General features: G+C 41.6%; 1 pseudogene; it reads right to left on the reverse strand.

Moving 5' to 3' along the window:
- Nucleotides 1–4,749: 4,749 nt before the first annotated feature.
- LOC101691764 lies at nt 4,750–7,389 on the reverse strand (annotated as a pseudogene).
- Between the last annotated feature and the right edge of the window lie 19,834 nt (nt 7,390–27,223).

Genomic DNA, 27,223 nt, shown 5'->3' on the forward strand with positions numbered 1-27,223 from the left:
ACCTTCAGAGTCAGCCAGGAGCCCCTGCATCAACAACTTTTATCTGATGTATGTTCCCTGGACTTTATTCTATCTGCCCCTGTGGCCCATGGGGATGCTTGTATCTCATAGCTATAACAATGAGGGGGCTATGTTTATAAACTTAATGGAAGGCACTAAAGACAGAATGATCTTTTTGGAGAGAACAAGTGTAAATTTTGACATACCGGCTTTATAAGGAAGGCATGAAGACGTAAGAAAACTGATGCACTGTTCTTTATCATACAGGTGGTTGAATTGGGGGCTCTTCCTCTACAGGAAAAGGTGGAGGAGGAAAGGTTAAAAAAAAAAAAAAGGAGGAAGGAAACAAAGGAGTGTAGAAAATGAGCAGAAAGCTAGGAAATGTGTCCTGGCTGATGTGGTTCCTTCCAGCCTTGACTGCCCACAGTTCCCCTATAAAATATAATATACTCTCATGTAGTAGGAATAAGTCACTTTCATCATGATGGTTCTGGTGTACGTTTTACAATAAGAATGAAGTAGTATGTGATGGAAGCAAAACTCACGGAGTGTCTAAGCGGTAGAGGGGCACTGACAAAGATAAACTCCTTCTCTGCACCCCACGTCACTTACTCTCATCTTGAATCAGTAGAAGCCTGGAGAGGACTTCAGCCTTCCTTCAGCCACATGGCAAGGGGCAGTGAGTCTTCAAGGGGATATCTAGGGATATAGAAGTATAATCAATACATATGGGGACAATGATCATATTGCTATGCAGATGATAAGTATCAGTATTAATTTTGAATTCTTGGAGTCCACCTTCCCATTCCAGCACTTAATCAAAAAATGATCAACAGGCCATGCACAGATACTCCTCTGAACTCAAGAACACCCAAGACGCTCTGTAGGATGGGCATGTGTGGTGGGAGGCTTTCTCTCAGAGAGCTCATAGCACGGTGGGAAATAGGAGACTCAAGCAGACATAACTGTCCCTAGGTCATAAAGTGAAATGAACAGAGCACTGGGTGGAGTCCACTTGAAGAGTACAAATGACTTGCTAGAGGCAGTCAATGCCTCTAGCATTGGAGAAGCAATGCCATGGGAAAGGAAAGAAGGAAAGGAGTGGGGGAGGGAAGGAGAGAGGGAGGAAGGAAGGAAGGATTGAAGAAGGAAGGAAGGAAGGAAGGGAGGGAGGAAGGAAGGAAGGAAGGAAGGAAGGAAGGAAGGAAGGAAGGAAAGAATCAAGAAGTGGAAGCTGAGAGCTATGGTGAGCAAGGACAATTTTGAAGAGCCAGTAGAAAGAAGAATAATGTGGGTATAGATGCTAATAGGATTTGGAGTCAGATGATACTAAATTCAAATACCAGCTTTTCCACATATTAATGATATGCGTGCATCCTTGTATAATTTATTTTCTCTCTCAAAGCCACAGTTTTCTTATAAGCAAATAGGAATATTACCTACCTTGTAAGAGTGTCATTAGGATTAATTTGGATAATGAATGGAAATGTTGGCACGGACTAAGGAAATATCCTCTGACATTTCCTATTTCACCGAGTTTATTCAACATGTGTAATGTGTTGGATTTTGTTAAATGGCTCATCCATCTATAAACATGTCATATGATTTTTTTCTTCTTAGTTCTATTAATATGATGGATAATATTAATAGATTTCTTAATATTGAACCACACTCTGTTCTTGAAATAAAATCCACTTGGTGTAATATATGTCTTTTTAACATGCTGATGTTAATTTTTTTGCATTGATATTCATAAGCAATGTTGACTTGTACCTTTATTTTTTGATGCAAGCTTTGCTAAGGAAGACGGAACAACCATTATGTTCATCTTATAAAATGAATTTGGAAGAGTACCTTATGTTTCCATACTTTGCAATAATTTAAGGAACATTCACATAGTCTGATTTTAAAGATTCGGTAGAATTCAAATATGGAAGTAACTGTCCTAGTGAATTTGTATGAGGAACTTTGTAACAACTTTCACTAATTTTTCGAAGATGGTTTGTTTGCAACTTTCTGAAGTTTGTGAAGATGTAGTTTTCTTTAAAAAGATGAATTTCTCTGATTTTCAGGTATATTCCATGCAAAACATACAAAATAACCCCTTGAGATTATTTTTTTCTTTTAATAGATATTTCCCCTTGCTATTTTTTATATTATATATGAATGTTTTCTTCCACCAATGTCTCCATTAGGCTTGCAAGTATCTTTACGGATATTTTTTTAAAGTCTAAGTTTTGGACTTCCTAAATTAAGTTTCCCACTTCATTAATCCCCTTTCAACTTCATTAATTCCTCCGTCTACTCTCTTTTAGTTTACTTTGTTCTAGTTTTTCTAACTTTATTGAGTTGGGTATTTTATTCATTTATTTTTATCTTTTTAATTTATTCGACATTGGTATTTCATGCTCTGATTTTTTCTCTGACAAATGCTTAAGTTTTATTCTGCAGATTTTACATACTGCATTTCATTACTACTATCATTTTCAAATAATTGGATAATTTTATTTCACTTTCCCCAAGGTTTTTAAGTAAACCTTTAAAAAAATCTCCTGACACAGAAAACTTTAAAAAAAAATTTTCTATCATTTCTACTTTTCTTGAATGTCATCATAAAATCTACTATTTCTATTCTTTGGAACTTCCTGAAGGGTATATGTGTGTGTGTCCTAAAGTATAGACAATTGCGTGAATATTCTATACACCCTTGAAAATAATCTGTGTTCTGAATTACTAAGATTCAGTTACCTATTTTATTCACTGTGTTGGTTAGGTCTTCTAAATTGCATCAAACTTTGCCTACTTCATAATTTTTGGATTGTGCTAGGTATGTTAGATACTCCTATGAATTTATATTCTTTCTTGTTTCTAGAATTTTTACTTTATGTTTTTCTTGTGGTTTGGCATGCTTAAGTATTATTAACAACTCTGTCTTTATTGTGTTTTACAGTATATAACATTATAAATACTTTTCTATGTCTCCTTTAAATAGCAATGGTCTACATTTATAGTGACCAACATTCCGGTTTGTCCATGTATTTACCAGGACACGAGAATTTCAGTGCTAAACACAGGAAGATCCCAGGCTGACCGGACAAATTGGTCACTTTATTGAAATTCTACTGTTTCTGATATGCAGACTGTGAACCTTGATTTATTATACTTTTTTTTTTTTTGGTGACAGCTTTACTAAGATATAATTCATATACTGAAAACTTACCCATTTAAATAGTAGAATGTTCTTTAGTATATCTGCAGAATTGTGCAACCATCAATGCAGTGAATTATTCATTCGATAGAATATTATTTGGCAGTCAAAAGGACTAGAAAGGATGCATGCTTAGCATGGATGAATCTTGAAAACTTTATGCTAAGTAAAAGAAGACAATCATAAAAGAGCACATGTTGTAAGATTTCATTGAGAGGAAATGTATAGGATGGGAAAATCTATAGAGATATAAAGTAGATTAGTTCCCTAGGACTGGAGGATTTGAGGAAACTGAAGATTATCTGCTAATGGGGTTGGGTATCTTTTTGGGGTGATGAAAATGTCCTCTGATTTATTTTTGTTTCCATTTGCCTTGTATATATGCTCCCGTCCTTTTGTTTTATTTTTAACCTGTTTCTATCTCATAATTTCAAGGTCTAAATCTCTTATTTACAGCATTGTATGCAATTTATTTTGTTAGAGAATCTAAATTTTTTGAAGAGGTGAATTAAGTTCGTGATACTTACAGATAAGATTGTTATATTTGCCTTTTGCTCTGTCATGCTTTATATTGTATTTATAAATCTATTATATTTTATACAAATAGTCTTTCATAATTTGGTCTACTTTATTTATTTCTATATTTGTACATTTTTAAAGGGGGGATAGAATATGTAAGAAAGTTTGTAAGTTTGTTCAAACTGCCTCCTTTATGTCGGTATTTTTGTATTTATGGCAATTGTCTATTGGTTTACTACTCTGAATAATATTAAAATTTGCTAATAATCTCTTCTTCATCACCTTCTATCCCAGGAATTGATTTGAAACAATATCTTTTTATTCCTAGGTAATAACTGTAGAGTGATCATGAGTTTAATCTAGTTTTTATTTGCTTTCCACCTTTTTAAAAGTTGATGCTGTGTTCCTACAATTTCAGAGCATATAGTTGTTTTGGCGGATACCTTCTCTCTTATAAGCATCATTCATACTTTGTTCTACAGGTAGTTATATATTTAATGTTCGCCACCAGGCCTTATGTCAATGTCTCTCCACTCAATTTCATTCTTTGGTAGTTTACTCAGGAAAAGACTCCTGGGGACAATATTTCCTGAGTTCCTGATTATTGATAGGAGTTTGTCTGCAGTCTTCATACTAGAAGGTAAGTTCAGCTGGATTAATAATATATGGCTCATATTTTTTTTTCCTTGAGTATCTTAAATATGTCATTCCATTGTCTCCTGATATAAAGTGTTGCTGTCAAGAAATCTGATAGCCATCAAATTTTCTTTGCTTTTTAAGTGACTTAGTTCTTTTACCTGGGAGCTCAAGGCATTTTTTAGAATGTTTTGATATTGGTCATTCTGGTTCATTTTTCTCAAGGATATGGTGTTCCTTTCCAGTATGTGCCTACAGATCTTTTTTTTTTTTTTTTTAACAAATTTGTTTTAAGCTGGGTTTTTTGTTGTTATCGGGTTGTTTTTCAGTGTGAAAATCATCATTTATTAACTGGCCAGGTTACAAAAATAATCATGGTAGATACCTTAGTTCATCCTTCTAGTAAGCCTGTGGATATGGTTTTCCCTATTGCCAGTATCTGCATCTTCCACAAAATGTGTGGTCTTTTTCTTCCTTCTCCCTCATGGAGAAGAACATCTGAAGGACTTTAAGAAGTCGTTTGCTTCTTTGAAACGTTCTCTCACAGTAGATCTAGTGAATCGGATCCTCCGTGCAGAAGATGCCGTATTTACCAAGAGACGGAACAGTCAATGTGTTATGTCAGGGCCATTCACTTCCTGTCGATTTTGCCCTAACCATGCTTGTAGATCAATTCATTTCCTGACTTTGGGCCCCTCATGCTATGTATGGTTCCACAAGCCTTACCATTTTCACCGAAGCCTTGCTGTGCTTAACAAAGCTGCGCTTGACAATCTGGCAAAGGTGAAGAAGCTGCAACCCTTTTCCAACCTTTGGGCTTACACAATTGATACTTCTGATGCTGAGAAAAGTGCCAGTTTGGGTTCTGCAGGTATGCAGAGGTTGCTAGCTTTTCTTGCCACTCTATTCATTTGAATCTCCGTTCTGAGCATTTTCCTATATTCCTTGTGGTAATGTTTACCTTTTTCAGAGATAAGCTTCCCCCTTCCTTTCCAAGAATCTTTTGGGCAGACTTCTTTCTCAGACTCTTGATCTTTAACTCTGCAAAATTATTTTGCTGTTTCTTAAGGGTTTCTGGCATAGCAGGAAACTTCTTTGTCTTCTCTTCTGCACCCTCCCTGGTTCCAGCCAGAAAAGAGCTGTTGTTTGGTTGGGTGGTTTTTATGATTTCTGTTCCATTGCTTGGTTTTCTTCTTTTGTGAGCTCTTACCTATTATATACATGTTTGTTGCCCTTACCTGTTTTCTATTTCTGTCACTTTTTATCAAATCTTTTTTTTTTTAATCTCTTCATTTGTTTTGTTGTCTAAAATTTTACTCCTATTCACCTTTATTTTTAGGTTATTTTCTACTGCATTCATTCACTCTTTGTTCTTTCCACTTTAATGTTTATTTCTAAAACAGAGTTTTTAAAATTTTCTAATTCTTTTGGAGTTTGTAACTTTATTACTGTTTCTGTTACAGATTTATGTTTTCTTTCATTTCTCCATTATTACCTTAATTTCTTTTAGTTCATTTTGAAATTTGAGCCCACAGTTTTCATCTGTCTAGAGTATGTTTTTATGGTGCACTTTCATTGCCAATAAATTGCCAATAGACATATTATTGTCCTCTCCGGTCCCCTTTCCCTTCACTAATAAATTTGTATGGGACTCAAACTTGATCCTTTTCTGTTGCCTATTCTGATGTGAGCTTAGTCTTCCCTGACTTTTGGGAAGACTAAGTGGGTCAGGACAGATTTTCTAGCTTCCTGGTTCTATAGCACTCTCTCTCTTTCTTTCTTTCTCTCTCTTTTATCTTCACACTGTGACCTGTACTTTCTGAGAACACCTCACTTCTCCCCACCTTCAATCTGGCCTTCTCTTGCTTTTGCCCTGGCATCTCTGTCCAGAGGCCTGTGCTTGGAGGGCCTCTCTAATTGCCAGGAACCCACTTCCACCCACCCACCCCCATAATATGCATATGCAGCTGTGATGCCCTTCTATTTGCAAGTATTTTTCTCGGCATATATTTGTTTTTTCAACTGATACCCAAATTTTCCCTCTCCCTTGGGGATCAGGTGTCCTAATTAAAGGAAAAGAGGAAATGGGGGTTGTGACTAACGCCCACAGATGGTCCCAACATGAAGACTCCATAGTATCTTTTGTGGCTCAGTTGTAGAGCTCTCCTGGAACCAAAGGTTTACTTCAAGATGCTTGCTCTCTCTTGCTCATCAGCCCTTCAGAGCATGAGATGAAATAAAATCTCAAATTGTTACCAATATAGTTAAGTTTAGCTAGACTGAGCAAGGGCTAAAGCATGCTGGCAATAGCTCTCACTGCAACCTTGATATTGTTACCAAATGGTCTTGGGAACACTGGGTGCCTAGAGACACAAACAATCAGAAATGTCTCAGGACCCTTATTTGGGACTATAGTCCTGAGAATCAGAGCCACTTTGCTAGTTGCAGGGCCCACTAACTTGTATAAAGGACAAGGTCGATATGGCACAGTTGAAGATTAGGACAAAATCACGTGTACATGAGAGCAAAAGAGAGAGAGAAAAAGAGAGAGAGAACACAGAAGCACACATGTGCTCGGCGATGAGGTAGGGAGGGGGTGGATACATTCACACAGGCATTTATGGCCACTACAACAAACATCCTATGTAATGATGTGAGGCAAAACGTTAAGTGTGGAGCAGAATGACTTGGTGAAGGAAGAGGAGCACTTATTAAGACACATCCAACTATGTCTGTAATTAAATTCTCCCAACAATTCATTATCATCCCCTTTGTGTAAACGACTAAAATGAGGGTCAGAGAAATTAGATAATCTGCCCAAGGTTATACAACTAATAAGATCTCTTTGTCTCTTAAATTCATGCTCTGTCCACTTTCAGGCGCTGCTTCCAGACACTCCCCTTCCCAACCCACCACCATCTGCTGGCAGCTTTGCATTTCAATAAGGGAATTGGGTTGAGGGTGAAGGCGAACAAACATTGACTATAGCTCCTGGGCAATCCTCTCGCTCACCAGTAGTCCTCCATGCTCGTTATTACAGCCTTGAGAGATCAACACTAGCCACCCTGGCTCAGCTTGACCCCTTGGGAGAGACAAGCAGGAGGCCAGCGGGTCCCTCCTCTCTGGCCAGCCTCGGCAGGCTAATTCTCGTCTGTCCTAATACTGGGACCGGGCCCTCCCTTCTCCCCCTCCAGCCTTGCCGCCAAGGATAGCAGCACAGCTGGAAAAATAGATAGGTCTTTCTAACCCTCTCATGCGTGTGCCGTGGGGCCAGGTAGCTCTATAAATATGGTAATGGCTTCTCAAGCATGCCCAGACTGGAAATGAGACTGAGAGCCCAGAGAAAGGCTGTTCCCACCGATAACTGTGGTGGCAGCCTTGCTAGAGGAGACAGTGCCTCTAAGCTTCAGGGTCAAATTAACTCCTGCTTCCCCCCTCCCCTTGAGTAGATCCCCTCTCCTTCAGTTCCCTCCCTCCCTATTAATCGCCTGCACCCACCTGTTCCCTGATTACACCGATGACACGCACAGGGGAAAGCAAGCGAGCAGAGGCTCATGTTTTGTCTATTACCAGAAGGCCCAGACTTGTGATAAAAAAAAAAAAAAAAAAAGATATACCAGCAACAACACAGCTACATTGATGTGTACAATGGGGAACCAGCTTGACACTTCCCCGCCGTGGTCCTACTGAGAAAAACGACAGCTACAGTGAGGAACCAAATGGCTGCTCAGCATACAGAGCTGCGTGCCTGAGGATGCTCTGCCTGTACCCAGCCTCTCCTGGGTTCTGCCTTCAGTGCAAAGTGGACAGTGACCCCCCCCCCATGCCCCTTTCTGTGGAATATAGTCTTGTGGAAAATGATGATTGGGATTCTAGAGTGACTTTAGACAAAGCCCTTAACATCACTCTAGACCCTTCCTTTTCTGTCAGATGAAAACAATCGTTCCCTTGCTATTTCTGGCTCCCCTGACCATCCCCTCTTGCTAACAGCACCTGAGAATAGTTCTTTCCATGCATAAGCCATATTGCAAATAATTTTACAACACAAAATCGTAACTCTTACACAACTGCAAAATGAACGGATTTCCCGAGTATTGGTTTAATGCACTAGTGAATCAAAGAATCTGGAAGGTGTTAAAAACCAGTTCAAAGGGCAAATCCAAAACCAGACATATATATAGGCGATCAGAGATGCTGACATGAATGTATTAGTGCATGCAAAGCTTGCTTGCACCTGGGTGCTTGGGAAAGTTCAGAGATGGAGCTTCTATACCTCTACAGGACACATTTCACCTCTCCAGACAAGAGTTATTTCCACTGGTCCGTTTGCTCAATTCGTAGAGTTATAAAATAGCTTAAAGACAATGAAAGGTGAAGACTACTGCACAATCAAGTAACCAGAGGGAGCATTAGAGATTGTTTCACATTCTATAGGAGACTATAGCGCTCATTTTTCACCATTTCAAAGTTGTGGGGTTTTTTTTTTTTTTTTTTTTTTTAAGATTTATTTACTTACTTATGTGGGTAGGGGGGTAGTAAGTGTGTGTGTTCAGGGAGGGGCAGAGGGAGAGAGAGAGAAGCAGACCCCTTGATGTGGGGCTCCATCTCAGGACCCAGGGATCATGACCTGAGCTGAAATCAAGAGTGGGACACTTAACAGACTGAGCCACCCAGGAACCCCAAAGGTGTTTTTTTTTAATTAATAATTCTTCCTGAAAAATGAAATATATAAATACATAGAGGAAGCCAATTATACAGAAATACACTTATTAAAAGTTTAAAATTTCATAATAGAGTAATATATGTGCTTCTTTGTTGAAATATTAACAAGATACTATAATGACTACTATAATTTGGAAGGAGTTATATATATATATATATAAAATATGTCAATAATACTTCAGGATATCTGTAATTACTGTAATGTGGTTATGAAAATATCTATTATTTCTGTATTTTACAAGCCACAGATACTGTTAAAACCAATCTGATTTGTTGCTTAGATTCGTAAGGGAAGGAAATGACACATTTTAGTCAGAAGTTAATAAAAGTAAAGGTTGCATTTTTCCCCCGTCTAAGTTCATGGACCTTTAAAATTCTATTAGCCTCCATATTAAGAATCTCTGAATTAGATTTACAAAGAGAATCCCCCCTCACTGATGATGTTGAGATCAAGAATGATTATTCAAACTGAAGAGGAAAGGTAAAAAGTGAAACAAATTAAGCATGTTGGACATTATTGACGTGTTTGAGGAAGGTGCCCTTGGTTCTTTCTGCCTGAGGGTGACCAAGAAATTAAGAGAAATCCAGCATAGGTCTAGGGCATCTGAAGCTTCTAAGAGCCCAGGGTCTAGGCAGGCAGGGCTGAGAGATGTTTCTAGAATTGCCCAAAGACAAGACAGTGCATTGTGGGTTGCAGCACAGACTGTGGTCTGAAAAGATGGTCCATGTGGAGAGATTTGTGGTGCAGAAGATGGCAGGATTCAGCAGCTTCCTGGTAAGCTGCCAGGGCCAGAAGAGGAGAAAAACGGATCTTGACAGAGTCCACACTCAGCATGACTATGCCCTGTACGTCCCACAGGACTTAGACCCAGCTTCCCAGAAGGGAGAATTTACCCACATCTCTGGTAAAGAAATGATCACCATGCAGTAGAACAGTGGCTTAAAACAGAAATTACTTTCAGTTGGGGCACCTGGGTGGCTCAGTGGGTTAAGCCTCTGCCTTCAGCTCAGGTCATGATCCCAGGGTCCTGGAATCGAGTCCTGCATCAGGCTCTCTGCTCAGCAGGGAGCCCGCTTCCTCCTCTCTCTCTGTCTGCCTCTCTGCCTACTTGTGATCTCTGTCTGTCACATAAATAAAATCTTTAAAAAAAAAAAAAAGAAATTACTTTCAGTTATAAGAAGAGTAAAAGAGGTCCTCTCTTGTACACCTGTCCACATGACTCTGTGGACCAAATTTTGCCTCTTATTTATTCTACCTGAGAACATGAGAAAACCTCAAAAGGATACTTTTTTTTCCCCATCCCAGGGCCCCTACCCTGATTCACAGTCCTTACCCTGGGATTCAAGGTCCTTCCTTTGATGGCCCTACCTGATTTTCTAGTCTCCTTTCTCACCCTTCCTCCTGACATGCCCCCATCACTGCCAGTCACTTCTTCTCAAGCACTCTGCCCTCTGGCCGTGGCTTGAGTTGTGCCTTGTCTTTGCCTGGAGAGTCTCCCCAACTTCTTAGCATTCTTTTTTTTTTTTTTTAGAATTTTTTTTTAATTTTTTGTTATTATTATTATTTTTTTTTAATATAATTTTTTTATTTTTTATAAACATATATTTTTATCCCCAGGGGTACAGGTCTGTGAATCACCAGGTTTACACACTTCACAGCACTCACCAAAACACATACCCTCCCCAATGTCCATAATCCCACCCCCTTCTCCCAAACTTCTTAGCATTCTTATAAACTCCTGCCGGGGCTTTGCTTGGGCCCAGAATGTGCTCTATCCCCAACTCCCCTTCCCACCTAAGAAATTCTATTCATCCTTTCGGACTGTACCCTCCAGCATAAATAACTCTTCTCTGATGCCTTCCAGAAACCCTTCTCCCCAGATATTTGGCATATTGTGATTTATAACAAAAAATATATATTTGGTCTGGGAAACAGAGCCCCTTGGAATTTCTTAAGGGATGAGAGCAGTAAGAGCATCTTTTGTTATGTTAATGAGTGACATCTGGAAAGCACCTAGGGATTGGGGCTGATTATCTGTGGAAACTACCAAGGGATTAGAGGGTTGGAAATTTCCTTCCCTCCCCACGCCCTGCCCCCAGCTCCCCCCCACTGATTGTCAGTAAAACCTCAGGAAGCTAGGCAGAGGGGAGGGAGGATTCCTTTGCAGGTTTCTGAGGGGATATGGCCTTACTGATATTTTGATTTCAAATTTTAGTCTCCAAAATGATGACAGGAAAAATGTCTGTTGTTTCTAGCCACCCAGATGGTAGTACTTTGTTATAGCAGCCCTAGAAAAGTAACACAGAGGCTTCCTAGAGCAAGTGACATTTGAATAAATTTTGTATTTCCAACCAGAAACATGGGATTTATTTGCCCAACAGATGTGGACCAGAAGGACTTTCTTCTTTATTTTGCCTAGTATTTACAGGTCTGCGTATTTCACACAGGCATTCTGATGCCCAGCTTACCTTTGTAATTCAACACAAAATTCAACCGAGAAAATGTGAAGATCTAATTGGCTTCATTAAGCGATTCACGAATCAGGCAGCATTACATACAGCAAGTAGAAAGATGCTCTGAGGAGTTGTACATAGGGAAGGTTTTTAGAGACACGTGGGTGGGTCAAGGAAATTATTAGCAAAAGGACAAAAAGGGAGGGGGATGGGGATTGTTTCTGCCCAGGGCATCTTTCTTTTGGGGGTGAGGGAATGACAAGGTTTTTGTCGGTCGGTCGTTGCTCATGACCTCACCAGTGCTGATCTGGAAATTGTGGATTGGCTGTTGAAAGGTCACATTCTTGGGACAGGTTTGACATTGTAATTGGCTTCTGTTTGCTGTCATGGGAGCATATGACTTCATTTTGGGCTTTGGGTTTCTTCTAGAACACCCTGATAGAAGAAATAACCATATACCACTATGGGCTAGAGTTAAGTGGAGGTTGCCGTTCTGTAAGGAGCATGTGCTCTCTGGTTGTCCCATTGCCTAGTGCTTGCACGTCTGGTCCTCATCACTCTTTAACATTTCCTGCCTGGTGTAGATGCCATAATAAATGCATGAATGGGTTCTAAGATATTAGTCAAAAAAGAGTTCCAACAAGAAGTCTCTGCAAATCTCCCCCCGGAGCCCTAGCGGATGGCACTGATTGTCACCTGTCCTCCAGAGCCCTGGCCACTTGCCTGTGTCAGTAGCAGTGGGGGTATGAAACCTAGCCCTCTATCTTTAATTAAATCACCACTCCACAGACATTCTCTTGGTCTGAACTTATTACCATACCTGGATCTTTTACCCTGGCTGCTGAATTCCAATGTGATGGATCTGGAGTCCCCTACGTGTTCCACAATTTGCTCTTTAAGTGAAAACGTTTACATTTTGATTGCCTAATGTGTTTCTATCATTTCCCATCCAGCAGGATGTCAGGGCCCTGTACAGCACTCAGTAAAGTAAACCAGTCTAGACTGCAAGTCCTTCATCAAGACAAAGCTCAGGTCAAACCCAACGCATCCAAAAACATTCCGGGGCAGTCCGATGTGAATATCCAGTATCATGTGAATATGTTTAACGCACCAGGCGAACCAAATCAGAAAGACCTGGAGCTGAAGTTCGGCTTCACTCCATATTAGCCATTTGGGCAAATTATTTGATCTAAATCTTATGTGTAATATGGACACAAAAATTGCCCATCACTAAGGATTCTAATGGTGATTAAATGAGATAAGCATACATAAAACGTTTAGCACAAGGCCTGGCATGTAATAAACACACTCTAAAGTTGGCTGCTGTTGTTACCATAATTGTTAACAGTTTCATTGCGGTTTTTATTGTTGCTCCATTATAATGCACCAAACAGAGTCCAAATCTTCTGTTGCATAAAATGTGGGATCATGTTATTACAAAGTTTAAAAAAAAACTAGAGTAAGGCTACTAAGGAGAAGGGGGAAATTGCCTATCATGTTGTATCTGGATTCATGTCATCACGATATGTGTTTTTTATAGTTTCTCTGCAGTGCATTTACTCTGAGGAAAAACCAAGCCTGTTTGACACCAGCTGGCAGATCAAATATCACAGAAGAGCCCTCCCTGGCCAGAGGGCATTTGGAGAAGTCCAGAGCTGCCTGCGTGGAGCTATGAGCAATGAGTTTAACCAAAGATCATAAAGGAGGACCACGCTGGAGGGAGGATACAGGACAATGTGATAGACAGACTTCATTTGGGATGTCACCCTAGGCTGATGGAGATACAAAGGGATGGGACCTCTGAATAATAATAATCAGATTGACAGACACCCTCTCCCTGGGAATCTGGGCAGTCTATGTTCTCATTAAGTTGGAGAGTGTTGTTTTTCTCACTCTCTTTTACAGGTGAAACTTTCTACCAGAAAATTGTGCTTTATCTATGCAAAAGATGAGGCCCCATTAATGCCATGAAGAACATTAAATATGAACAGACCAAAACTGATACAAGATCGAGTCATCGGTCTTGCATCACTGTAAACCACAAACTCTGCCTAAGGAACAACTTGCTTCACGTCATTCGTCTGACCAACCAGCTTCAGGTTCTCCCAGTTACTGAAAGAACAATGTTTAAATTCCTAGCATGTCTGCCTGCTGTCCAGATATGGGAAGAAGGGTATAACAAGAAGAAGTAGTAGCCAACAGAACCTAAATGTTGTGTTTCCTATGCTGATGAAACATGCCACTACCCAACCAGTTATCATAGTCAACTACCTGGGCATTGTCCCGACTCATCTTTTCTTCTTAAACACACATTCCATCAAATATTCAATCAATCAATCAATCAATCAATAAGCTCTTAATATAATTTTCCAGTAACCCCAGAATTTATCCACTTTTCCCATTTCCTGCACAACCACCACTGTCTAGGTCCAAATCATAGCATAACCCGTAATCATATGTCCAGAACTATGTCATTATTCCCCCATCCTTTCATAACAACATGGGCAAAACTCTGATTTGTGTGTATGCCCTGGGGATAAGTGGTGGGGATGAAGGTAGCAGCCATGAGGAAGAAGGGATGGCTGGAGAAAAGGTAAATAATTCATAACAGATCACTTTTTATTGAGTGATTATTATATGTCAGCTACTGTGCTAAATAATGTTGGTTTAGTACTTTCTTTGTTGCTCCTTCAATTGAGAAATGGAGTTGAATTCTCCTCTCTCTTTTTTCTTTTTTTTTTTTTTTTGGTTTTTATTTTTATTTTTATTATTATTAACATATAACATATTATTAGCCCCAGGGGTACAGGTCTGTGAATGGCCAGGTTTACATACTTCACAGCACTCACTATAGCACATACCCTCCCCAATGTCCATAACCCAACCCCCCTCTCCCTACCCCTTTCCCACCGGCAACACTCAGTTTGTTTTGTGAGATTAAGAGTCTCTTCTGGTTTGTCTCCCTCCCAATCCCATCTTGTTTCATTAATTCTGAGTTCTCCTCTCCTTGAATCGAGGTTGTCTTAATAGTTTGTTGAACCAGGAGAAGATAGAAGAAATGGATTCTGGAGACCATGATTCTGGGTCATGAGAAGCTTTTCATGGAGTACTTTCTCTCTAAAATCTTTGAGAAGCTGTACAAAAGGCCCAACAACCATGAAGTTGTCACACCATGAGAAGCCCAAACCATAGGTAGATGTCCTGGAGCCTGGATGTCACGGGAGGCATATGTGGGCTGAGCAAAAATGACACACCAGGCATATGGTGAAGAAGCTATCTTAGACATAAATCCCCCACCTGTTGCTTCCATATGGATCCACAAACAACTGCCCAGTGAGTCTTGAATTTTTGATCCACTAAATTGTGATCAGAATACAATAGTCATTACAAACAATTAACTTTTGAGATCAATTTTGAAGCCAGAATAGATTACCTGAAAAGACTGGTTAACTCACCTTGTCAAAGTCAGAGTAGATGCTAGAACTGAGTCTCAGATCCGAGTGGCATGACTCCAGCATCTGCACCCTTCACCACGGGGCCATAGTGTTTCCTTAAGAGGCGAATACTGGTTGAAAGGTCTGAAAAAGTCAGGTGCTTCCAGAGAACAAGGCATCAGTGCCCAGCGTGAAGAAAGGAGTTTCTATGTATAGGCATTGTATTAGAAATACTTTCTCTGATGTAATGTTCAAAAAATCCTTTAGAGTAGGTGTTATTACCTCCATTTCATAAAAAAAAGAGAAGTTTTATTTCAGAATCACTTGCCAAAATCTAACCCAAAGTTAGATTTTAAACAGGTCAGGATCCAAAGCCATCATGCCCATGGTGCTGGGAGACGTGCTGAGTGACTTCCAGGAGCAGGTCCTCATGCTGGATTCCCCAGGAGGAAGACTCCCAGGCTTTAGCCCCAGGTAGGCTCTGAGCATGCTAACGTACGTAGTGATTCATTCCACTTCTACATCAGAAGACAAAAACTTTTAATTAAAAAAAGAGAGGAAAAATTGCCAAAGACTGAGCAGGGAGTCCACACCATCTGACAGTTTCAATTTTCACTTACAGCTTACTTTCGCCGATTGATATCCTTCCCTTGCCTGCTGAAGATAACCACTGGCTCCCATAAATCACCTTTCAAAGTCACAGACGACTGCCATTTTAACCCCTGCTCCAACAGAAACTTCACCAATGTTGACACCAGCTATGTTTCATTGATCACTACCCATCTATCAGAATCTATGCAAATTTCTTGCCCCTATAATCCCATTAAGTTCCACAAAACCCTATAAGGTAGGGATTCTTGGTACCTCTAGTTTAAAGATGACTACATGGAGTCTTAGAAACTTAGCCGGACTTGCCCAAGGTAAGGCAGCAAATATGTGTCAGAGTTAATAATTCTCTGATATCTGAACACAAACTCTTACATCACAGATTAACCTTGTTGGCATGGAGATAACCATCCATGCTTTTCACTTTCTCACCTTTTTCTTTTTTTTTAATTTGGAGATACCCAATGATCATAACAATTATGTGCATGAACATCATTACCCCCTCTTTCCAAAGACTAAAAAGAGATAAATTCAGAACCATTCTGCCCATCAAATGATGACAAGAACAGCTAATGTTTATATGTCTTCTCTGAGCTAGGCATTGTTTACTTTAAATGTATTAGTTAATGTTCACAAAATAATATAATAATAATAGTAAGTATTATTATCATCCCCATTTTAAATGATGAAATTGACTCCCAGAAGACTGATATCACTGAAATCCCACAACTATTACAGAGAAGCTCAAAAATAAGACCCATTTCTCCTGTCTCTTAGCCTAGAATGTGTTTTCCACTGCACTGACCACATCTTATTACATATCTGTCCTTTCCTTAAAGAAATGGAACAATGTGGGTGGGTTCTTTTTTTGGCCAAGACACTGCAGATTTGATAATGAAGTACTGGGATATTAGGTAGTTTAATTAAGAAAAGTGCATATTTGGGCAAAATTTAATGAAGCAGTTACTTTCAAGGATGGCACTTGCATGACCCTGGTCGTGAGAGTGAACACTTCTTAAATTTTCCCACCCATCCCCACCCCAGAGCCTTACTCCCTTCCCTATATGAGTATTAGTCTCAGGGGTGTTGTGAGAGATGTCCTGTGGAGCTGTGATGGAAGACAGTATTAAATATATCAATTTATCATTTTGAGCACCAAAGCAAGCCCAACTCTACAGGGGACCCCAGGGAGGCTCCTTTCCTTTGGCCATTCAATACTCATTAAGGGAGTATCTCTACATTCGCCAGCACTACTGACACAGACAGAAACCCAGTTCTCCCTCCTGGGGAAAGGAGGTGAGGATGTCCTCTACAGACTCATACTTGATCACCGCGTGAGCACTGGAGTAGAGGCATGGATTCCTGAGAGTGGGGTGGAGAAGAGCCTGCACTATATCAAGTTCTTGAATTGCTAACATCAGAAATCAATTCTAGTTCAAGAAGAAAATGAAAAAATAATTACTGGAAGGTTATGGGGTTGATCTCTGGTCTTGAAAAGGAGCAAGGGCTGCTCTAGGGATCTAGGGGAGGGGGACGAAGGGACCGTCCATTCAGTACAATGCCAAAGAGAGAAGCGAGCCCCAGCCATTGATCCAGCTGTGCCACTCTGCACAAGATTCAGATTTCCAGGGAGTGTGTCAGACTGACCTAGCAGGTCATGGGGCCACCCCCTGGCGAGGCACACAGGATCACAGGATGGGACAGGGTCACTTTAACAAAAAGGAAATCAGATGCCCTCATCCCCAGGATGATTAGAGACAGGCAAGCAGGACAGCTGTTCACTAAAACACAAAACAAAACAGAACAAAAACAGAGAAGCAACTCTATTAGTTTCCTAGGGTTGCTGATATAAACTACGACAAACCAGGGGCTTAAAACAACAGAAGTTTATTCTATCCTAATTTTGGAGGCTGGAGAACTGAAATCAAGCTATCGTCAGGGCCATGCTCCCTCCAAAGGCTATAAGAAAAAAAAATCTTTCCTAGTCTCTGGTGGTTGGCAGCAATTCTTGGTGTCCCTTACCTTGTAGTTATATCACATCAAGCAATCTCTGTTTCCATGGTCACGTGGCCTTCTTGCCAGTAAAATGTGCCTCCTCTCTCTTTATAAGGACGCTGTCCAATTGGATTGAGGACTCACTAATCTGGTATGGTCTCATCTTAACTTGATTACATCTGCAAAGACCCTATTTCTAAATAAGGTCAGATTTACAAGTAGTGGGAGTTAGAACTTCGGCATATCTTCAACATATCTTTCCCAAGTAGAGAGATGGGACTGGTGGAACTTCAGAAGCATTGAAGGATGCAAAATCTCAGCAAATAGCCAGATAAATTAGGTGACCAGAGATAGGTGGCATGAAATAAAGAAAGGGTGATGTGGCAGCGAGAGGCTAGGGAAGAAAATAACCTTGGCTGCATCGTAATGATGGACACAGAGAAACCCAGCAGAGGGAGGAGTGATAGTCCACATGAGCAGTGATCTAGGCTGATCTAGGACTGGGTGAAAGACACAGCTCCTTCCATTTCCTCTCAAAGTGGCTGCTGGAAAGACCCCAACATGAAGATGAACCCCTTTCAGGAGCAGCTCCCATTCCAGGAAGTCTGTAGGACCTCCTGGGCCCCTATTCAATCCTCCCAGCTTCTGTCCTCTGCTTCCTCTTCTCTAAGTGTTCTTTACAACTCCCCACCTGTCCCCATTAACATGCATCCCTCTTCCATCTCCTTACTGTTAACCTGATTTTCCAGAGGAACTCTCTTTTGTCTGCTCACATTAACCTTAAAAGTAACATGGATTGTCCTTTTTCTAATCTAATCTCCCTGGCCGTCCATTCAGCCTCTTCCTCTCGATGGTTCCACTCATCACATCTTTTTGAAATGCACTTGGGTAAAATGGATGTCACAAAGCAAGAGGAACAAAGAAAAAAGAACCCCCTCCCTGGATGTACACATCCAATCAGCTTTTCTTTTGTTCACCCAGAGGGGAGTCTGATTGAGATCAAGATTCAGTCTTCAGTGCCTGAAGGCTTCAGAGTGGAAGAAAGTCATATATATGCAGAGATCTTGAAAATATCATAGAGAGGCTTCCATCAAACCAGAGAACTAAAATAAGGACTTACTTGGCATTCAGAACTTTTTTTTTTTAATGTGGGCTTGGGACCCTCAAAACAGAGACTCAAGTTACTCTGAGCACAGTACTTTGCTGAGCTTGGAGATCTGGTCATTTCTTTTTCTGAGACCCAAGATCTAGGTACATCGGTCTCAGCATGCAGTGCTCTAGCCACACTGAACTTCTCTTCATTCCTAGAGCACCCTGCTCTCTCTCTCCTACCCCACCCACCCCCATTACTGTTGCTCAAGCTATTTGTCATCCTTCGGATCTCAAGTTAGAGGTGACATCCTCCAAGAAGCTCCAGTGAAGCCACCAGGTGGGAAGACTCTCTCCAGCTAGGCAGTCCAGGGCTGTTGTGCCTCTTTCTGCTCCTCCCATAAATACTTAAAACCAGCATGGCTTGCACACTGCCTGGGGTAGGATAAAGGATGTGGTAGCAGGATGGCCTCGGTGAGGAAAAGGAGCTGTCTGTTCTCTGCCTCTGACACTTCTGTGCTCAGCCTGTGAGGGCAGGGGACAGAGATCATCCGCCCCGGCAGGATGCTGAGCATCCCAGGGAAACACCTGCTGACAACTGATAGACACTTCTAGGAGCTCTGTTCCTGTGCCATCCCTTTGGTGTCTTCCTCTGAATCTTTGCTCAGCTGCTACTGCTGTGTCACTGGCCCCCAAACAAGGAGCTCAGTGATCTCATGAAGTAAAAGGCTCTAAGCTGCAAGGATCCTGGGGATTATGTCACCCTGCCCCAGCAGGTACACCCTGGGAAAGGGAGGGCCGCAGAGGGGAAAGGACTTAGAATCTTTCTAGTTTGTTTGTAGAGGTAGGACTGTGCTGGGAATTTCCTGACTCCCAGTTTGGTGTTCTTCCCAATAGCGTAGTTGCTTCTTTGATGGCTAAGAGAGGGAACTGAGCACAATTGGTCCAACTGTCTCATTTTATAGATGGGAAACTGAGCTCCAGAGAGAGGAAAAGACTTGTCCTAGGTCACAAAATATGACCCTGCCTTGGTTATCTGTGTTCACATACTTGCCCCTGAGCTGGTGAGTGCCATGAGAGGACTCCTTGTTGGATTCATCTCCATACCTAGGAAATGACTGTCACAGAGCAAGTGCTAAAAAAGGGTAGTTAAATGGATGATGGCTTTAAAAACAAATGAATTAACATATAGATGAACGAGTAAGTGGATGAATGAACTAACAAATACACCCCACTTATCATTTTGGTCCCTCTTGGGAAGAAACCCCTTGGAAAGGAGCACTTGAAGGTGTCATCACTCAGAGTTCAAAATAGTTTTGAATGCTTTTCTTCTCCCCACGCCCCACAAAGATTTATTTCTTTATTTGAGGGGCAGGGGAAAGGAGAGGGAGAGAGAGAATCCTAAGGAGATTCCCTGCTCAGAGTGGAGCCCAACACAGAGTCCAACACAACAAGATCATGGCCTGAGCTGAAATCAAGAGTCAGACACTTAACCTCCTGAGCCACCCAGGTGGCCTTCAAAGGCTTGTCTAAGCATGTGGTTTGATGAAGGGAGAAAAATCCGCATCAAAGTGGGGAGAGGCCAGGGAGGAAAAGCTAAGTGTTGTCAGGGTGGAATGGCTGGACAGATAACATACTTACATTTCTCTCCAGGTTATAAAGTTTTTTTCAGACCCATTATCTCCTTAATCCTCAAGACAGCCCACTGTGGTGGGTGTTTCACACCCACTTCCCGGCGAGAAGACCGAGGGTCACAGGGAGAGAAGAACTAGCCCTCAGCCACTAGGATCCTGCTGCTGCATCTGGCTTAGAATATAGGCCCCCTGATTTCCCTCCTTGCCTGGTGGTGTTTCAAACTATGCTGAGGGCTAGGGCGGGTCCTGAGGGTACCTCATGCCTCCTGAAACCAAAAACAGCTTGTGCTTTCTCCAGAAAGGAATCTGAAAACAGCTGGTGTCATCACGCTGGGACCCTGTGGGCTCAGAAAGGATTAAACTGCAGCCCCGTAGACTGAGCTCATTTCTCACCCTGTCTCATTAGGAGCGGCCATCAGCGCCTGTAGCAGGGAGCTAGCCCATCATCCACTCACACCTCCTGCTTGCAGGTGACAGCCCCGCCGGCTGCTCCATGCCACGTCTCATGTCAATTTCTTGGAGACAAATGGTGGGGCTTTTCCTAAGAAGCTGAGATGTGCTGTTTGTTCCACCAATATTTATGGAGCCCCTTGCTGACTGTACCCGTGAGTGCTAGGTGCATTGGGGAAGAAGAGAATGAGCAGTCCTAACAAGATACTAAATGTAAACAGTATCTTATTTATGATTGTCATGGTTGCTGCAGCTACTGCTATTACTTAAGGCTACCTTGTACTGAGCACTTACGCTGCACCAGAATCTCACCAGGCACTTTGCTCTTCTTATGTAGTGATGATGGTGATGATGATTGTACCAGGTCCAAGTGTTATGCCCACCCAGAATCTCAGAATAAGATCTTATTTGGAAGTAGGGTCTATGTGGATGTTATCGGGTAAAGAGGAGGTCATCGTGGGTTAAGATGAGACCAAACCCAATCACTGGTATCCTTATAAGAAGAGAAGAATTTGGACACGTACACAGAGAAGAGAATGCCCCATGAAAACAGAGACACAGGGCAGGGCATCACGTGGAGACAAAAGCAGAGATTGCCGTGATGCATCCGTAAGCCAAAGAACACTATAGACTGTCAGTAACTACCAGAAGCTGGGGAGAAGCAAGGAAGGATACTTTCCTGGGAAATCTGAAGGGTGCATAGCCATGCTATCACCTGGATTTTGGACTCGTACCTCCAGAACCATGGGAGCATTCATTTTTGTTGTTTTTAAGCCAACTGATCTGGGGTCAATTGTTATGGCAGCTCTTGGATAAGTATGTAATGATTTCAGCTGTCCTTTCTGTGGTACTTTTCACAGACAGAATTATGAGAAAATTTCACATAAATTACCCCTTTCATCCTCATATGAAATCAGGAAAAGTGTTCTTCCGAACCCCATTTTGTAGATGAAGAAACGATACATCCAGAGAAGTTAGTCAATGTGCCCCAGGCTCACAGATCACTGAGTTTCTTTCACCAAGCTGTCAAGACAGTGTTTGCCTTGAGCAAACTCTTCAACCTTGAGCTTGGAGTGGTCCTTGGCCCAGTCCTAGCACACCTGTCCAAACGGAATTCCCACCGCATCTCCTCATGCAATACCAGCAATGTGACTTTTGAACAAGCTTCTGAATCTCTCTGGACCTCAATTTCCTTATCTACAAAATAGTGAAAATGGTATCTATCTTACAGTATTGCTGTCGTGATTAATGAGATAACACAAAGTTTATGGCACATAACATGATATATAACATTTATGGTTATTTATGTTATTATCCAACCTAAAATAAATTTGCTCTTTCTCCTACTGCCTCTGTGAGGTCCCAGTTTCCTCTTTTATGCCCACTATTTCATCTTCTGAGATGCCTTTCTCCCTCATTTCTGCATATAACCACCCTACATATGACCCAAGGCCAAGTTCCAAAGTCCACTTTTCCATGGAGCCTCCCTAAATCCTTTGGCTGGAATGGCTTCTTCCTCCTCTGACAAATAGGGCCATCTACAAACACTTCGCTTAAATGGCATCCGCACTTCTGTCTTGGGTTTCTTCCTCAGTTTGGATGACAGCTGGGGATTTGTCTTTATTTTTTAAGTACAACTTCCTTAACCCACTCAATTTCCCAGAAGAGGTAAGCAAACCGTAAATCCCAGAGCCTGGGGAATCATTCTAACACAGCCCCTACAGCCAGGTGTGCTGCCTCTGCTTCTTTTTCCTTGTTGTTATAAACTTCCCATTGTTCTTCTCAAATCTTTAAGATCCACTCTCTTCCCAACTGGGGAGGGGCGACAAGTTGTTACCTCCTCCATCCTTATACCGCCTCTCCTTGAAATCTTCCTGCTGCCTCTGAAGCCCAGCCCCCACTTTGAGAAAATTCATCAACTATTTCCTCAACTCACTTGACAGTTGCTTGCTAAGAGGAAGTCTATCCATCTCTAAGAGTTGTTTCCAAATTTATCATAATTGACCATCCTCCGAGCGCCATTCCAAGTGTCTTATGTGGATTAACAGGTCTACTTCTCACCTGAAACGTGCATCTAGGATTATCCTTCTCTATAGCTGAGGAACCAAAATAGCATGCCCATGCTGTGCAGCAAATGGGAGTCAGGGCCAGGGTTCTAACCTAGATTTAATCACAATGCCATACTCCTCAAGAGTCTAGATTGCTCCTTTCATTTGCTTGTTATTTATACCCATCTCTGATCTTTCCCCAAACTTCAAAAGAGGTAGCTGTGTTGATGACCCTCTCACGTTGCCTAGAAATGTGGCTAACACTTGTCAGCTGGATGGTGATCTGGGAACTGGAAATGACCAGGCCTGCCACACTTAAGGCAGATAAACCATAAAACTTACAGTCCAGCAAATACAAGGGTGAGCTGCTTACCAGGAATAGTACAGGCTCTCCCTTAGGGAACAGAGCTCAGAAAGGGACAAGCAATCTGAAAGGAAAAGTGAACCTTAAGATCGGACAGAAAGCTGTCTGAAAAATAAGATGGGAATATGATTCCCGTGGTGGGTGCCTAACTCCGCAAATTTAGGAGGACTCACTGAATTGCACACTTAATATGGGTCAACTTTATGGCACATAAATTATATCTCAGTTGAGCTGTTGAAAACAATAGGATAAAGGAAGAAGTGACATTGACATTGCTTTGAACCTGGCCACAATATCCACAGGGCCCATAGGCAAAGCTTCAGGCCCATGAGATTGGCCAGGGTCTGATATGCCCCCTGGGGTGGGGCTGAGGAGAGGAATTTTCCTTCGAAATTCATACAAATGCAATGTGTATAGTCAAAATCAATTGCTTAATTAAATTAGTCTAAAATGTAACATTGTATCATTTACATCAGCTGCATCTCCATCTTAATGTAAGTTTTAAGGAAATATATTTAAAGTGAAGGGTGACTGTATTTCACAAGGTTTCCCAAAGTAAAATTATCCAAAGTCTCTGAAACCTAAAAATCTTTCAAATGACCTTGGTTATGAACACAAGTCCTCATGTACCAGGAATTCCTCAGGCTTAGTGCAGAGGTCAGCAAACTCTCTCTGCAAATGTCCAGATCATACATATTTCAGGCTTTGTGGGCCATCTGGTTGTTACTGCAACCATTCAATTCTGCTATTGTAGCCTGAAAGCAGCTACAGATAATACATCAACGAAAGGGTGTGGCTATGTTCCAGTAAAATTACTTACAGAAATAAGGAGCTGGCCAGATTTGGCCTGCATGCTGTGTTTGCTAATCCCCGACTCAGTGGTGGGACACTAGCTCCAAACCACTGAGCTGGAGATGGAGCAGGAAAAGACTACCTCTCTCTCTCTTCCTCTTCTACACATGCACAACAACCTTACTCTCCTTTCTGTTCTTTCTCTCCTCTCTCATTCCCCAAGCTTCCTGTGTTGCTGTGTCTTGAGCATAACCCATGAGCTCTCTTCCAACCACAGTGTGTGCCTGCAAGACTTCCCATCATGGGAAGTCACTACCAGCTAGTTCACTCCCTGAGTCCCTCAAGTTTAAAATTCTAAGGAAAGAACCCAATTATCCCACCTCACCTAGAGTCCAGCATGGATCATAGGTCGTGTGGAAACTAAAGGTCAGTCATGCTCCATTCAAAGGTCTACATTGCTTATTTTGGGCTTCAGTTACTTGGGGTTGGGGAGGGAACAAGGGGCAAGATTAAGTCCAAGATGTGGGTGTTTAAGAGCTCATAACTAAATCTCGGTGGGTTGTATTTTCCCATATGCCCAGAAACCCCAAGGTCAAGAAGAGAAACTGGGCTTTAGCAAGAGGAAAGGGGTATTATTATCTAGTTGTGCTTTCCCCAATGACCTCAGCAAGTCACATAAACTCCCTAAGCTTTAATTTTTTCATTGGGATAATAATTGTTTCCTTAAGTGAGTATTCTACCGAGGGGATGAGAGTAATATTGGAAGTGGGAAATATGGTAGACAACCGCTACATAGCTGCTTCTCTTACTGTTACAAGAATGATGCTATCTATCTTATCTACTTGGATTCAGCAATTATTCATTTGAAGCAATTCAGTTAAGAATTTATTGGGTGTCAACTATGTAGATGAGGGTCATCATACATGAAATGTCTCTCAGAAGTGCTCAGCCCCAGACATGTGTCTGAGTTCTGTTACGGCATTAGGTGACTAATTAGCTTTCTACGCCCAGTGACCCCGCATCAGGTGATGGGGCGTAGAAAGCTGGACTGACACCACACCAAACAACCTGACTTAGGAGTTCGTGGCAAGCAGGCAGAGCCAGAGCCCTGCAACAAAGGCAATATAGCTCTACATAGATAGCCAGGGGAATTTTTTTCTATATTAAACTATTGATTTTTCATAAACCAAGAGCACAGAAGGCCAGTGGAAACAATCGAGTCCCAGGTCTAAAACATTAGACCGTTCTTTGTCCCTTGTTGGCCACTTTCAGGAAGTAACTTCCTTTTAGAGAAATGATAAAACTTCTTTATTTTTAGGCAGTAAATGGAAGGATAGAGGGAAGAAGGGAAGGAAAGAAGGAAGAGAGGGAGGGAGGAAGGAAGAGAGGAAGGGAGGAAGAAATGGTGCAGTATAAGAAAGTCATCCTAAACTCAAAGACAGGAACTTGATTCAGCCACTGAGCAAATAAACACCTTCCCTTCTTCAGATGTTAGGTGGTAAAGCTTGATGATTCCTATGTTTGGACATCCTGTGACTCTGTTATGGGAGGAAGGCAGCAAGGTGGGAAAGGATGAAAGAAGAGATACGTAAGTGAAGGCACAGCAGACTTCTGACGATGGTTCTAGTTGGATTCACTCCTTCAGCTTCACCTGGATTCCACATGTAAGCCCAGAGAATGTTCTCATCATAACCTTCACCTCTATCGAGGAACAAATTGTGCTCATGGGGACTGAGGTGTGTTCAGTTGAGTGAGGGAGCTCTATTAAAAAAAAAAAGTCAAAATATTTATACAGAATTTTGGTCTCAGAGGCCTAAGCAAGTGAGGAACCATGAGATTCAGGGTAAATCTTCCTCCCCCTGGAGTTATGCCCATGGGTAGAATAAGCCTGGGGGAGATAATAAGCAGGAGAAGTTGCAGTCCATTGGTCTTTAAGACTAGCCCCTCCTCATATGTATTTATACTGAGATTTCATGGTACTTATTAAGCATCGGTTTGGTACTCCACATACATAAGGTCCTAAAAATCTTCACCTGGGGAGGGAGACATCATGGTCTCCACTTTCTGATTTTGCTGTTGGAGACCACTCACTCCTCTAAGAACAAAGCTGAATATTACATAGAAACTGAAGACAAGATCCATCTTCTGCTACTAAGACATTTTGGTCATTGGGGGTCCCATTAATTGGAATCCGTTATGTGTCAGACACTATGATGAGCTTTTCAGACATTGTGTCATTTACTACCTATGACAGCCCCATGATAGGTATTACTACCCACATGTGAAATATCACAGTCACAGTCATGTCTGATGTGTCATGCCTCCAGCTTATCTCCTTGGAATCAGCATGAAGAAGTTGTCCCTAGAGTCAGGCCACTACTTTTTTCTAAATATTGTTGCTCCTCTCAGCCTTGATTTTGGGTCCAGGAGCTCAGAGACACTCCGGGATCTGGAGCCACCTGTCAGATGCCATTGCATGAGCTTGCCATACTGTTCATTTGTTTTTTTTCCCACTTCCTGGAAGGAAGAGGGCTGGCTTACAGAGAGGTGCGTGTCATAGAAGAAAATTAAATCATCAGGGTGGAGTCAATTTGTTCACTTTGGGCCCTCTCTGACCAGTGTCATTGCCCATTCATCCCTCAGCCACGACAGTCCAGCCACATGTTGCTCTATGTAGGTAAGGAGATGCCTAAACTTTCACTCAAACTTAAGAGCTGAGCTAAATTCTCACCATTTCAGGAAAGCCTTCCCTCAGCATGAGAAGGTTCTACAAACCCTCTTTCTTCTGATGTTCTAGGACTTAATTTATGTATCCATTTATTCATTTGTTCATTCATTCATTGACTCATTTATTCAGATTCTGCATGTGGTCTCTGAGCCTCCTCTGAGAACAACTTCTCATGGTTATTGCAACAGTAATTTGTCCAGGTGCCACTGTGGCTCTTCGTTTTGATTATTCCAGATAAGGACCAAGAGGTAAGGATTAGTGGGCAAGTAGTTTGTTTGTATGGTGAAACCAACACCAGTAGGAGAATGGAGAAATAAGATGAGAGAAAAGAAGGCAACTCTTCAAGGCTGGGCACCTGAGGAAGTAACTCCTTCTGGAAATTTTGATACTGGTTTATAGCATAGACCACAGAATTATCCCCTCCAAGTGCCAAAGGAGCTGGAATGTTTATACATTGACCTCTGTTAGGTATTGTGCAGTAGGAGCATTTCCATCCTGCTGCATATATGGGGGAAGTAGTTTCAAGAGAGAAGAATCACAGGCA

The sequence above is a fragment of the Mustela putorius genome, unplaced genomic scaffold, assembly GCF_011764305.1.
Source record: "Mustela putorius furo isolate JIRA1106 unplaced genomic scaffold, ASM1176430v1.1 tig00000596_pilon_pilon_pilon, whole genome shotgun sequence".
Taxonomy (NCBI): domain Eukaryota; kingdom Metazoa; phylum Chordata; class Mammalia; order Carnivora; family Mustelidae; genus Mustela; species Mustela putorius.